Raw genomic sequence first — 13,662 nt, forward strand, 5'->3', positions numbered from 1 at the left:
CTGTGGGAGTAAGATGACTAAGAAAAAGTCACAGGAGCTATGCTGTTCAAAACCTCTGTCTGGGAGTTCCCTTGTGGCTAAGTGGGTTAAGAACCCAACCAGTATCCATAAGGATGCATGTTCAATCCCTGGCCTAGCTTAGTGGGTTAAGGATCCAGCATTGCCACAAACTGGTGTAGATCACAGATGCAGCTCAGATCTCATGTTGCTGTGATGGTGGTGTAGGCCAGCAACATGGAACAAACAAGCATCTGGTCAGCCCTTCCTGCTTCTGAGCTGGCCATCATTAATTTCTCTGTCACTGTTTTTACTTGCAGAAACTGAGGGACTTTGGAGCTTGTTTTCCATCTGTTGCTGCCTCTGCTTGTGAACAGCAGCCTCTCTGGGGACCCGCGAGGTACCCTGTCCTCATGATTCTGGTGCAGGTGCGGGAGGGGTAAGGAGAGACAGGGTCCGGTTCTGCCTCCCTCCACCCTCCACCCTCCACCCGGGCGCCAAGTGAAATACTCTGTGTGAACCATAAAGTATTTCTTTCTGCGCAACTTGAACAATTTTATTCAACAACCACTGGCCCCCAAATTTATTTTCATCCTAAAAGCACTAATAATCTGGAATTACCTGAAATAACCATGGTAACATGTTCTGAAGCAATATACGTTTTGTTCAGATAACCGTAGAAATGCTACTAAAAGTGGGAATTCACTCTAATATCTTAGCATCTTACCATGACAATGATATGATGTGTATTTTTCCCAAAACGCAATTTTGGCTATAGTGGCCATCAAGAAGCTATTCAAAATTATTTAAAGCCTTCCAAAACGCACCTGTTAGAATTTAATTGCTAAGGTGGTTTCTTATTAATAATTTTCTGGGTGTGATGCCACACAAATATGAATTAAAATGTAAAATTTAATACCAACTACACACCCCACCCCCCCAAAATTGGAGCAAGTTTTAAATGAAGGAAAACCACGTACTTCTTCTTCTTCTTTTTTTTTTTTTTTTTGTCTTTTTGCCATTTCTTGGGCCGCTCCCGGACATATGGAGGTTCCCAGGCTAGGGGTCCAGTCAGAGCTACAACTGACAGCTTACACCACAGCCACAGCAATGAGGGATCCAAGCCGCGTGTGCGACCTACTCCACAGCTCATGGCAACACCAGATCCTTAACTCACTGAGCAAGGCCAGGGATCGAACCTGCAACCTCATGTTCCTAGTCAGATTCATTAACCACTGAGCCACGATGGGAACTCCTAGATAGCATTTTAATAACTTTAGTGAGACATAATTCACATATCATAAAATTCATTCACTGAGTGTAGAATTCAATGTTTTTTAGGGTATTCACAGAGTTGTGCAACCATGACAATATTTTTAGTTCTAGCACATTTTTGTGCACCTAAAGTAACCTCTTATTAATTAAAGTCACTCCTCATTCTCTTTCTCCCCCCTCACCTCCATGGTGTAGGCAACAACTAATCTTATTTCTGAATTTATATGTTGCTATCCTAGTGATGAAGCAAATACGGAAAATATTTGCAATTGAGAAATTTAAATAAATGGCTGTGGAAGCTCTTTAAACCAATCTTGCAAATTTTTATAAGTATTACATTATTTCTGTACCATAAAAAAGACATTTTTCACTTTCTTTTATTTTCATCCCTTCTCTTTTTTAAAAGAATTCATTTCCAGGGACCTCTGATGCAATGTGGATTATTTTGAAATTGATATATATTAAGCATATATGTATATAATTATATTCTGTGTTGGACATGTAGCCCTTAATTGATACTGTAGCTCACATACAGCCACAATATTTTGGCCCCACTCCCTCTAAGAAGGAGGGTCTGCCACTGTCCTTTAGATCCTGCCAGGCCTTGTGATTTGCTTTGAGGCACAGAATGCGGCAGAAGTTAAATTTTGGAAGTTTCAGAGCCTAGGACTCAAGAGCCTTCACCGTGTTTTTTATCTCTGAGAGTGTTGCTGCTGCCATGTGGGGAAGCCTGGGCTTCACTACGGAATAATAGCAGAGAGAAGAGAGATCCAGGCAACAGCCGACTCCAACAGCATGTATGTGAGGCTGGCATAGAACCCCATCCACAGTGCACAGCCAACTACCAGCTCATACAACCGTGTAAGTGAGCCCAGCAAGATCAGCAGAAACAGCATTGTTGTTTTGAGCCAATAGGTTTAGGAGTGATTTTTCATTTAGCTGTAAGTAACAGTACGCTATGGCTGTGTGTGTGTGTGTGTGTAGAATATAAGTTGTTTTCCTCAGCTAGTCTTTTCCCTATTCGTGCTTTTCCAGGAAATTTATATTTCTGTATCCCTGGTGAACCACCCACAGTGCCATTATGAATTGCCATTTTCAAAGCCTCTTCTTGACATCATCTCTAGTGAAAAAAGCCTGTCTTAGAGTTTTCTGTAACAAAAACTTTAGGGAACAGCAATACCATTTTTAATGAATAGTGATATATCCAAACTGTGTTGAAAGTCTGGAGGAGGTAGGGTAGCACAGCAGCAGAGCGGAGACCTGCGCCACAAAATCACTGGTTTCTCATATTCTCGTTGCTCCTTAGGGACAAGTGATTCCTGCATATTGAGCCCTGAAATCCATTGACCGTTACCACCAAAACAGTCCCTGGCCTGTTGTAAGCTGACAATAAATACCTGTTAAATGAGTCAGTAGTGACCCCACAGTATTAAATCCTTGGATGGATGGGGTGCTCAAAGTCTGAAGTCTGATTCTGAGTCCATGGCTCATGAAGACTCTGGATTTTGAGAACTGGCCTCTTTTGCCTATTTTTCTTACATTTATACTATAATGAATATTTTTTTTCAAAATTTAAGAAGCTTTTGAGATACAGGAATTTTGCAGTATCTGTACCACTCCTTGGTTCATGTCTTTACCAACGCATAGGTGTCCAATATGGATATTAGCCTGCTAACACGCCTAATCATCTGATATTGTGACAAACCTAAAAATCCAGAGAACAACATAACACCTTTAAACCTTTGTCCCAACATGGCTGAAAACCTTATTTACCACAAAAATAAAAGCAAATGCAATGGAAGGCTAGAGTTGGTGGTACACTTTGTTTATGGATCATCTATGAAGCTAGTAGCCATAGAACTATCAGGAAAATAACTGGGGCAGGGAACTGGTTTCCAAATCAGCTGATCTTTCCTGTAATTTCAGTATCTATATGCATAGCACCTCTTCCTGCCAGCAGACTATGACCAGTTCATGCTGTAGAGTGAGCTGAAATGTCTGGTGCTTTATTTTATGAAATAACAATTTAAATCTTGTATTTTACTTTTTATGTTTATCAGACTGTGAATGAAACTTTTTTTTCCCAGTTGATTTAGGGTGAAAAAACAAACAAAATAAGTCCTTGGAACTGGCTCTTTCTGGTGGTTCCCCTGCTGACCCGCGGCAATGGGTTGGGCTTGCCAGCTGCCACTTTGAAGCCTCAGATCACCCAGGGGATCAGGAAGCACTCTGAGTTTCTGTTATTTTTCAGGATGAATTTTATACCAAGATAGAGACAAAGACAAGCTTTACACTGCATGCATTTAATGCTTTTTATTTCTTCCAAAGTCATAAATGAGAGCAAGAAACAGCTCCTACTAGAAGTGGAGAAGACAGATATTAAATAAAATTAGGCCACAGCCAGTAGCCATAGCTTCCACACTAAATACAAAAGACTTTTCCTTTTTCGAGCATTATTCAGAAATCATTATTATAAGACTACAAAGTATTTTATCTTTTTCCTCTAATTTCCATACTGAAATGGTTCCAGGGAAATAATGTGCCCTCAATAAATGCTTATTTATTGAATACATGCAGATAATTCAGAAACTTGTTAAAACAATGGTATTTAAGAGAGAACACTGAATAACAAGGATAGCCTTTCAAATGATTGGTTAATCAATCACATTCATAACATGCCTTTAACTGAAATATTTTAGATAATTTCCAAAGACCTCAAAACTCTTAGGCCCCAGGTTTTTTTGTCTTAGATAAATCTTGCATAATAGCTGAAGTTCATACAATGTGTTTGTATTACTTGAGATTTGTTTGCCTCTCTATGTCAGTTAGTGCTTACTCTTCATCGATAACCACAGAAGAGTTCAACCCTCAATAGAACCCTCAACAGAAGGTTCAAGAGCAGAATGGAGAGGTGTTTTAGTCTACTCATGCTGTTAAAACACAGTACCACAGACTGGGTGACTTAAATAATAGAAATTTTTTTCTCACTGTTCTGGAGTTTGGAAATCCAAGATCAAGATTTCAGCTGACTTCCTTTATGGCAGGGCTTCTCTCTTTAGCTTGCAGAAAGCTGTCCTCTTGCTAGCTTCTCGCATGACCTGTTCTCTGTGCATAAGCACGAGGATGGCAAAAATAGAGGGACGGAGAGAAGGGAGGAGAATGTGCTCCCTGGTGTCACTTATAGTGATCTGGACCCCATCCTCATGACCTCATGTTACTTTAATTACTTCCCTAAAGACTTCATCTCCAAAGACAACCATGTGGAGGCTTGGGATTCAACAAATGAGAATTTTAAGGGGGCATACATATTCAACCTGTAAAAAGGGGATAGAGGAAACAACAGATGAACTTGAAGATCGAATATTAGAGATTACCTGATCTGAGCAACAGAATGAAAATGGGCCCAAAAAGGAACATCACATCTGGAATTCCTGTCATGGCTCGGTGGTTAACAAATCCGACTAGGAACCATGAGGTTTCAGGTTCAATCCCTGGCCTCGATCAGTGGGTTAAGGATCTGGCGTTGCCATGAGCTGTGGTGTAGGTTGCAGACAAGGCTCGGATCCTGCATGGCTGTGGCTCTGGCGTAGGCTGGCGGCCACAGCTCCAATTAGACCCCTAGCCTGGGAACCTCCATGTGCCGAGGGTGCGGCCCTAGAAAAGACGGAAAAAAAAAAAGGAACATCACATCAAGGATCCATGGGATTATAACAAAATATACATTTATGTCATCAAAATTCCAGAAGAAGAAGAGAAAGTGCAAGAGACTGAAAAATACTTAAAAATATAATGGCAGAAAACTTCTCACTTAAATATACTGAAAGACATAAAATTACAGATTCAAGAAGCTAAGTGAAACCTAAGCAAGACAAATTCAAAGAAATCCACGCAGAGATTTATTGCAGTCAAATATCTAAAATTGAAGACAAAGAAAAAAATCTTGAAATTAGTGAGTGAGTAACAACACTTTATTTACAGGGGAAACAAGTCAAAATAACAGCAGATTTCTCACCAGAAACCATAAAGATCTAAAGAAAATAGCACAAAAATTTTCAAATGCTGCTGAAAGGAAAGAACTATCAACCCAGAACACTATGCTCATTAAAAATGTCCTTAAGGACCAAAGGACTTAAGGACTGAAGACATTCTCAGATGAAAGAAAATAGAGAGAAAATTTCTGGTTAGAAGACCACACATAAAAAGATATCTAAAAGAAGTTTCTAATGTAAATAAGAGCTCTAAAAATATTTAGAACATTAAGAAGGAAAAAGATCATATTAAACCAAATACATAGGGATCTAAGTTATATAATGATGAGAGGGTCAATCAACCAGGAGTACAAAGTAAACCTAAACATGTATGTACCAAACAATATAGCTGTAAAATATGTAAAGTGAAAATTGATTGTACTGAAGAAAGAGACATATCCACAATTAAACAGCTACTCATGATAAAACCTCTTAGAAAAATAAGAGGGAAATTCTTTAACAATAAAATATTTGCAAAAATGCTACAGTTGATATTATACTTAATTATAAAACCTTGAACATTTTCTCCTAAGATCTCTGGAAGAAGACACAGATGCCTGTTATTACTTCTTTCTTTCAAAGTACTACCATTCTAGCTAGTTCTAACCAGTGAAAAGCAGTAAGAAAAATAAGTAAAAGGCATACAGATCTTAAAGGATGAAATAAAATTTCTTATTTTCAGATTGTATGATTATCTTTGCTGAGTAAAGCAATAGGTCTATAAAAATATAAATAGAACTTATATAAACTTTAGCAAGGTCTAGGATACAAAATAAACATTCACAGTTCAATTGTACTTTTTTTTATTACAGTATAGTTGATTTACAGTCTTGTGCTATTTTTGCTGTGCAATATAGTGACCCAGTCATACATATATAGACATCCTTTTAATCATATGATCTTCCATCATGTTCTACCACAAGAGATTGGATATAGTTCCCTGGGCTGTACATTAGGACCTAGGAATGAGCATGCAGACTTGAATTTGACTTAATACAATAATGCTAATTTATAGAATTAAATAATAAAATGGTAATTTAATAAATATATAGGACTTACATGCTAAATACTACACAGCACTAGATAAAGAAATCAAATATCTCAACAACCAGAGGACCACATCATGCTCACTGATTGGACTGTTATTCCCCCATAGTAACAGTCTTGGGTATTAACCCGCAAAACATATTCACACAAAAACCTGTACAGGAATGTTATAGCAACCTTATTCATGGCAGCCTCATACTGGAAACATCTGAGATGTCTTCAGTAGGTGAGTAGTTAAACAAACTATGATACAGAGTCCTCATGGAATACTACTCAGCAGTATAAAGGGAGAAAAAAAACCTACTGATACACCCAACAACACAGGTGAATCTCCATGCTGAGTAAAAAAGGAAATCCCCAAAGCTGATATACTTTATGATTCCATTTATGTAATATTCCATAGATGACAGAATTATACAAAGAATATTTGTGGCTACCAAGGGTTAAAGAGAGGAAATTGGAGGGTGGGAAGAAGTGGGTGTAACTGCAAAAGAGAAACATGAAGGATCCCTGAGGTGATGGAGATGTTCTTTGTCTTTACTTTATCCACAGCTATGTTCTGGTTGTGATGCTGCCCAATGCTGTAAGAGGTGCTACCCAGCTAATTAATCATATGATCTTCCATCATGTTCTACGCCAAGAGATTGGATATAGTTCCCTGCAGTGTACATTAGGACCTAGGAATGAGCATGCAGACTTGAATTTAAGACAATGCAATTGATGATAATTTACAGAATTAAATAATAAAATGCTTTTGGTTTGGTGGATGGTACATGGGACCTCTGTATTATTTTCTACAGCTTAATGCAAATCTATAATTACATCTACATAAGAATGTTAACTAAAAATATGATAAATGGACATAGGTTATGCTTGCACTTCTGACTGAGATGGAGAAGCAGGGATCAGATTTCCCCCCACCCCCACTTCTAGCAGATGAAATGTATCAAACTGTGGATGGCAAGACCAGGGATGTCAGACAGGAGAGGACAGCAAACCCTGAGTTAAGGGGAGTATAGGGAGGGAGCGCGCTGATTGCCCATCCTACTGCCTTGGGAGGGTTGCAAGCTACAGGGCCAGGAGGAGTGCCCAGGAGGAGCCCTGAGGAATTCCTGTGTTGTGAAGAGAGAGATGAGAGTCTCCGGAGGCTGATGACACTTGAGTTGGCAGGTTGGAGTCCCAGAGAAGAAAGAGCTCTAGTTTTTTACGGGGTTCCCATGGAGTACTCATCACAATCCCCACATGCAAGGAGACCACCTGTGGCCGGGGAAGGATGGTCCTAAGAATACTGACTCTTTCCATAAGCAGACTGGAAAACCTCAATGTCATGGGCATCCCTGTACACAGAAGGGCTGGCACAGTGGTGGGAAATTAGTAGCTAAATTAAGCCCTGAGAACATGTGTCTATAAACATCTTAAAGACCCCAAAGGATCAAACTCTTTCCATGAAACTGAACTACATTCCAGAATAAAGTTTTAGAATTTACAGAAATAAGAACAAATATCAAGCACAGGACAAGCTAAATTTCACAAACACTAGTATTCATTAAAAAACTATCACACATGCAAAAACCCCAGGAAAATGACTCATAGTAAGGCGGTAAATCAGTCAATAATCAAAACTGACCCAGCACTGATACAGATGTGAGAATTAGCAGACAGTTACTTTAAAACAGTTATTAGAGCACTATTTCCATATGCTCAAAACATTAAATGAAGACAATGAAGGTATAAAAAATACTCCCAATTCAAAATTTAGTGCGAAAAATCACAGTGTATGAGATCTATACTTTCCTGAGTGGAATTAAATGTGGATTACATTTTGCAAAAAAGAGATCAGTGAATGTGAAGACTGAGAAATAGAAACTATACAAAATGAAACAGAGAAAAGTTATTTTTGAAAATAAACAAAGCCCAATAAATGGGTCATATTCCCAAAGGAGTGAGTGGGGAAGACAATATTTGAAGAAATCGTTTCACATTAAATTTTCAAACTCAAATTTTTCAAATTTAGTATTTTGGGTTAAATTTTGTCAAGATGTAATGTAAATTGGACACCCACACTTCCAGAAGGCTACGAAAACTTACACACAAGCAATGGAAAGGAAACCCCAGCAATGAACATCACAGCCAAGTTGCTCAAAAGCAGCCAGATCAAGCTGAAATTAACCCTACCACCAGCATGTAGGTGTGTAAGTTGTCGATTACCTCCAAAGAAAGAACCCCCAAATCCGCAAACTTGGATCTGAACTTTACCTCACCATTATCGTAGGTCAGGGATCTGGTAACAGCTTTGTCAAAGCTTCTGGCTGCAATCAAGCCATTGACCAAGGCTGCAGCCACTTTATGCTCAACTAGAGTCCTGCCCCCTTGCCAGCCTCATGGGCTGTTGTCCTTAACACCCTTTGCTGGAAACCTAAGTGTCTTCCCAATGCACTCTTCTCTGGCAGCCCACGACAAGACAGGTGTTTTCTCCTAGAGCAGGTAAGAGGAAGAGTGAGGAAGCTCACCTGACAAGGAAGCCATGGTCTCCTTGTAATCTAATCTCGGAGGCGACATCCCATCACTTTTATCAATTTCTATTGTCAGAAAAGAGTATTAGGTCAATTCTACTCTAAAGAAGGAAGAGATTACATACAAGCATGAGTACCAGGCAGGTATCATGCAGGACCATTTTTTGTGGCTACCTTTCACAGTTGGCTCCAGGGGACTAGTACTTCATCGTGGGTATTACTGAGTCCGCTGTCCCTAAATGACAGCAAGCCCAAGGGAGACACTGAGGTACTCCTGGGATGGTGAACGAGCAAATGAAGTTTAATAACCTAGAGAATTTACAGTACAATTATGTGTACCAAAGCAAGGACCTTGACATTAGGATCCAGTGCCATCTCTATTAATAGTCAATAATGTGGGACAATTAATGGTTCAAGTTTCTACAGTAGACTTTAATTTTCAGAAACCAAGGGTTTCACTGCAGCTGAATTCATGAGTGGATGTGCTGAATTCTATTCATTTCACTTTTTAATTCTTATAATTAGATTTTTTCCCTTAAACCTTCCCATGGTGGCTTGTGCTTTTATGAAGAAAGAAACAAAAGGAAAATTCCTTTCATGGTCTTGGAATGGTTAAATTTAACTTTGATAATTCCTCCAGCATTTTACAAACTGCGTGTATTTATGTAGTAATGAAAAAATATAAATCCACACATATTTCACTGCAGGAGAAGTAAATGAAGCTCAGTCGTGGGAGGCTTGTCTTTAATCATGAAATGTGCAGCATTTGGCTGTAGTGAATTAGCCATTTGTCTCGTTAATGTAAATCCTCAAGAGCATTGAAGGCCCAGCAGAAAAAGCCACAGTTTACGTGTCCTCCAGGCTCCTGGGCATGAGTTACGTGCGGACACAGAAAGATCCCAGCACGTTGATGCCAGATCATATTTATGTCAGCGAAGTCCTGTCTTACATGATTCTCTTTATTCCAAAAAGCCCCACAAAAACATCCATCAGAAACACTGCCCATTTCAGCCATAGGACACCAGATAAGAGACCATAAACTTTCACTGTCCTGTGATTTATCTTCTGGTTTTGTTAGAGGCGTTGTCGACAGAGACAATTGTCCTGGTTTCCGAGACCCATGTGGTTTTTAACCAGGTTTCTGCATCTGTCTCTAGTGTCCTCACACTGAGTTTTATGGTCTAAGATGGCAAGAGAAAAAAGTCCATATCAGAAAATTCAGAGATGCAAACAACTAAAGAGCCCTTGGGGAGGATTTCCATCATAAATGTGGCCATTTTGATGAACTTGCTGCACCTGTTATTACTGCAAACTATTCATCACAGCAGGCTGGTCCTACATAAACGCCATCAGTAGTTGAGACAGCCTCGCTGGAGAGACAGCGGTAGCATTATCTTTGCAGCTGTGCATTACTCATGCTCGCTTCCTATTCTCATCTTGTCAGTTTGGAAATAATCACATCCTTGCCAGATAGGCTAGTATTTTCAGATCAGTTTAACCAGACTTGCCCTCTGATCTCATCCCTCAGCTGACACAGATGGGGCATGGTCACCAGCAGTATTAAATCCCACTTTACCTTTAATTTCGTTTCGCAAAAGAAATTGTACGTTTCTCATTTGTTTTTCCTACATTTCAAAGCGATGCCATTATCTACAATATCACCCCCCTGAAAAGTAGTAAGAGTTGAACTGTGTTCAAGGAAAGTCGCTTAAGGATTTTTAAGTACAGTGACCCAGAAAGGAGAGTGAGGGTTCATTGCCTTTAATTTTGATATTATAGAATTGAAAAAAAAAAATCTTTAGCCCTTCAACTCATAAGAAACACTGCGATTCCAATGCATTAAATATTTCTATTAAAAGTAAAAACCAGAGAGTGCATATGGAATTACAGAACATATATCTGATCGTGAAATCAAAATCACTTTCCAACCCTGAATCAACAGGAGATGCAAAAGAAGAAAATAAACAGCAAATATGAATTTGAACATGCTAAAATAATCACAAACTAAATGTTACAAGTGAAAAAAAAATAATTACAACAAATATAAGTGAGAAGGGACAATAAACTATTACAGAAAGATTCCATATCAGTAGATATGAAAAATACTAAAATTATTAGAAAGATATTAAAATAATTAGAGAAGAATTACTGATGATCAATACAATTATTTAAATTGTTCAGCTAAATAATTAAAGTAAAATTAAAATAAAAAATATGTCTTGCTCAAGACATCATAAAAATTTTGAATAGTAATATCCAATTTTAAAAAGGCTAGATTAATAAAAGAGGCTCTATCATATACTTTTTGAAAAATCAGACATTTGGGGGGTGGACAATTTAGAAGATGCTCTATCTTTCTTCTCTATCTCTTTCTTAAAATGTTCACCACCTCTTGGGAATAAATCTAAGTAAAACATGATGTAGGCAAAGATTTTGATTAAGAATGTTCATCTAAAATTATATATATAATACGAAAAATTTAGAAACAAAGTAAAATACCCACAGTCAAATTATCAATTTACAAATATTCACTTACAGCAAAATTATCAAATTATGACATATTATGATTATCCTAAGTCATATTTTCAAAGATTATTTAGTTATATAAGGAACTGATTATGATACTTTAAAAAGAACATTATAATCATATCTATATACAAATGTGTAAAAAATACATAAAACTAAATACATGTGTATACCTACAAATAATAAAAAGTATTTATACTATATAATAATGTAAATATATAATGTTGGATATACTTACAATAATATATTATGTAAATATATTTTATAACTATAATAAATAATTTTAAATTATACTGATTAATATAATTATTTATTGTTAATAAATATATATCAATGTGATTATATCTAACAATATATTTACATTATTATACATTATTATTACATTATAAATATAAAAAATAACAAAATTTTAACATGATTAATAAATTTGATAATACCTTGGCATATTATTTGCTTATTTGAAGTTGTGCTATAATTCCACAATAGTTTTGTGCAAAAAAATAAAGAAAAAAGATGTATACAATTAAAGAAAAACAAGTTTGCCTTACAAAGACACTTTTTCTTTGTTTCCTTTAATTTTCCATTTTATGTGTGTTTACAAGAAGCCCTCTGACAACTTGGCAGGGCACATTTCTAACAGTCAGTTCCAGGAGTCTGAGCCTGGAGACATGTATGACCACTTGATAAGACGAAAGAAACTAGGGGCGGCTCTTTGCACACGCTCCTGGGGTATAACTGGTACCAGCGCTTCCTCAAATGTCCTGCTTGCTTTCCGACTTTATGCACTCAGATGCAATGCACAAACATGCACACGGTACACCAGGACCTGTCTTTGCAGCTCGTAAGCCACTCTCAGTAGTCTTTGGGCTGTCTCTTGGCATGTTGCCTGTGAGATGACATGTTGGGATCAGAGGGGCCTTGTCTGCAGTGCAGTTCACAGAACTCACCCGGAATTGATCTGCACTCGGAAAAGTTTGAGTAATAACAAAAGCAGTGATGATTTTTTTGAATAAATTCCAGTCCCCCGGGAAGTGCTGCACATGGCATTTAAAAATTGTTTCCTGGCTTATGCTGCTTGGGGACAGAAAGCATCATTTTAAAAAGGTATCCATAGGTCCTGTGGCTGTTGTGAGCTCCTTATAACAGACTTCCATTCTTCCCATTAAATAGAAATGATCCACTCGTTCAATGAATGACAGTGGGCAAAGTCACTCAGAACTTTAAGCAGTAGAAGATATGCTTGGATGCGTGAGAAAGTTCAAAATCTAGAAAGACAGACAAGTGAGAAGTACACCCAAATTTAAAGTGCCTTTCTTCTCCATAGGGATTAATATCCTGACAACAGAAATGAAACAAACTGACATGTTGGGCTGGAGGTATCCACAAGAGATGGCCAGACTGCTGGCCGTAGGTGGCCAGCATCCCCCTGAGACCGCCTGCTCTCACCTGTCAGTCTATGTGTGTTTTAAGATGTTCCCAGGGGAGCAGTGACACTCAACCAGCGTCAATGGCACAAACACGCAGGCTCGGGGGTCCATGGAGAAATGAAAAGTTGCAAGACATTCTCTGCCTCTGGGTATTTACAACCTTATTGGAAGAACAGCAAAATTAAAGTAATTTTGTAACTTTTAGTTTATTTTCACTTCCAACTTGCTCTTACTAAGTGGGACACTGTGTGATGCTGGGTTATTTCATGTAGCACCTGGAAAAGAGTAATTATTAATAATTTGCTTATTTCATGACAAATCCCTTAATCTTATGAAGTTACTAATATAAATATTTTGAAGTTTCCATTTTTTTACACAATTACATATGGCTTATACAGCCAGTAACATGAGATTGAGATGTAGCCGGGCTCAGACACTCAGGCGCCTATCATGGACTAAGAGCCAGGATGTGGTGGGGAGGCAGACAGAAGCAGTAACCATGGCCTCTAGGACCAGGACAGCAGTGGCAGGTGAGTAGTGCTGGAAATGGCCAAGCATCACAGGCATCTGCAGGGTGTGGCCTGCTGTCCTCCTTGGATGGCTCACGTGCCAGGCTTTTTGCTACCTGGTCCTATTCATTATATGATCCTGGGTCACAAGTCTTTCTTAGCATTATGTAAGGTAGGTGATGAATTTCCACTTAAATTCATCAGAGTCTGGTTCTTCTTCTTAAAAAAAAAATCGTGGTGAGAAGAGACTTAGAAACATGGTCCAAGACACAGGCAAACGAACATGAGGATTGGCAATTCTGCCCATGCTTTAGAAACCCCTGTTCTTACTGGCTGGGGG

Source organism: Sus scrofa, chromosome 1 (genome assembly GCF_054392235.1).
Source record: "Sus scrofa isolate SSC_HxYL_T2T_F1_AM1 chromosome 1, Sscrofa_HxYL_maternal_Yorkshire_Landrace_v2.0, whole genome shotgun sequence".
In the NCBI taxonomy this organism is placed as follows: domain Eukaryota; kingdom Metazoa; phylum Chordata; class Mammalia; order Artiodactyla; family Suidae; genus Sus; species Sus scrofa.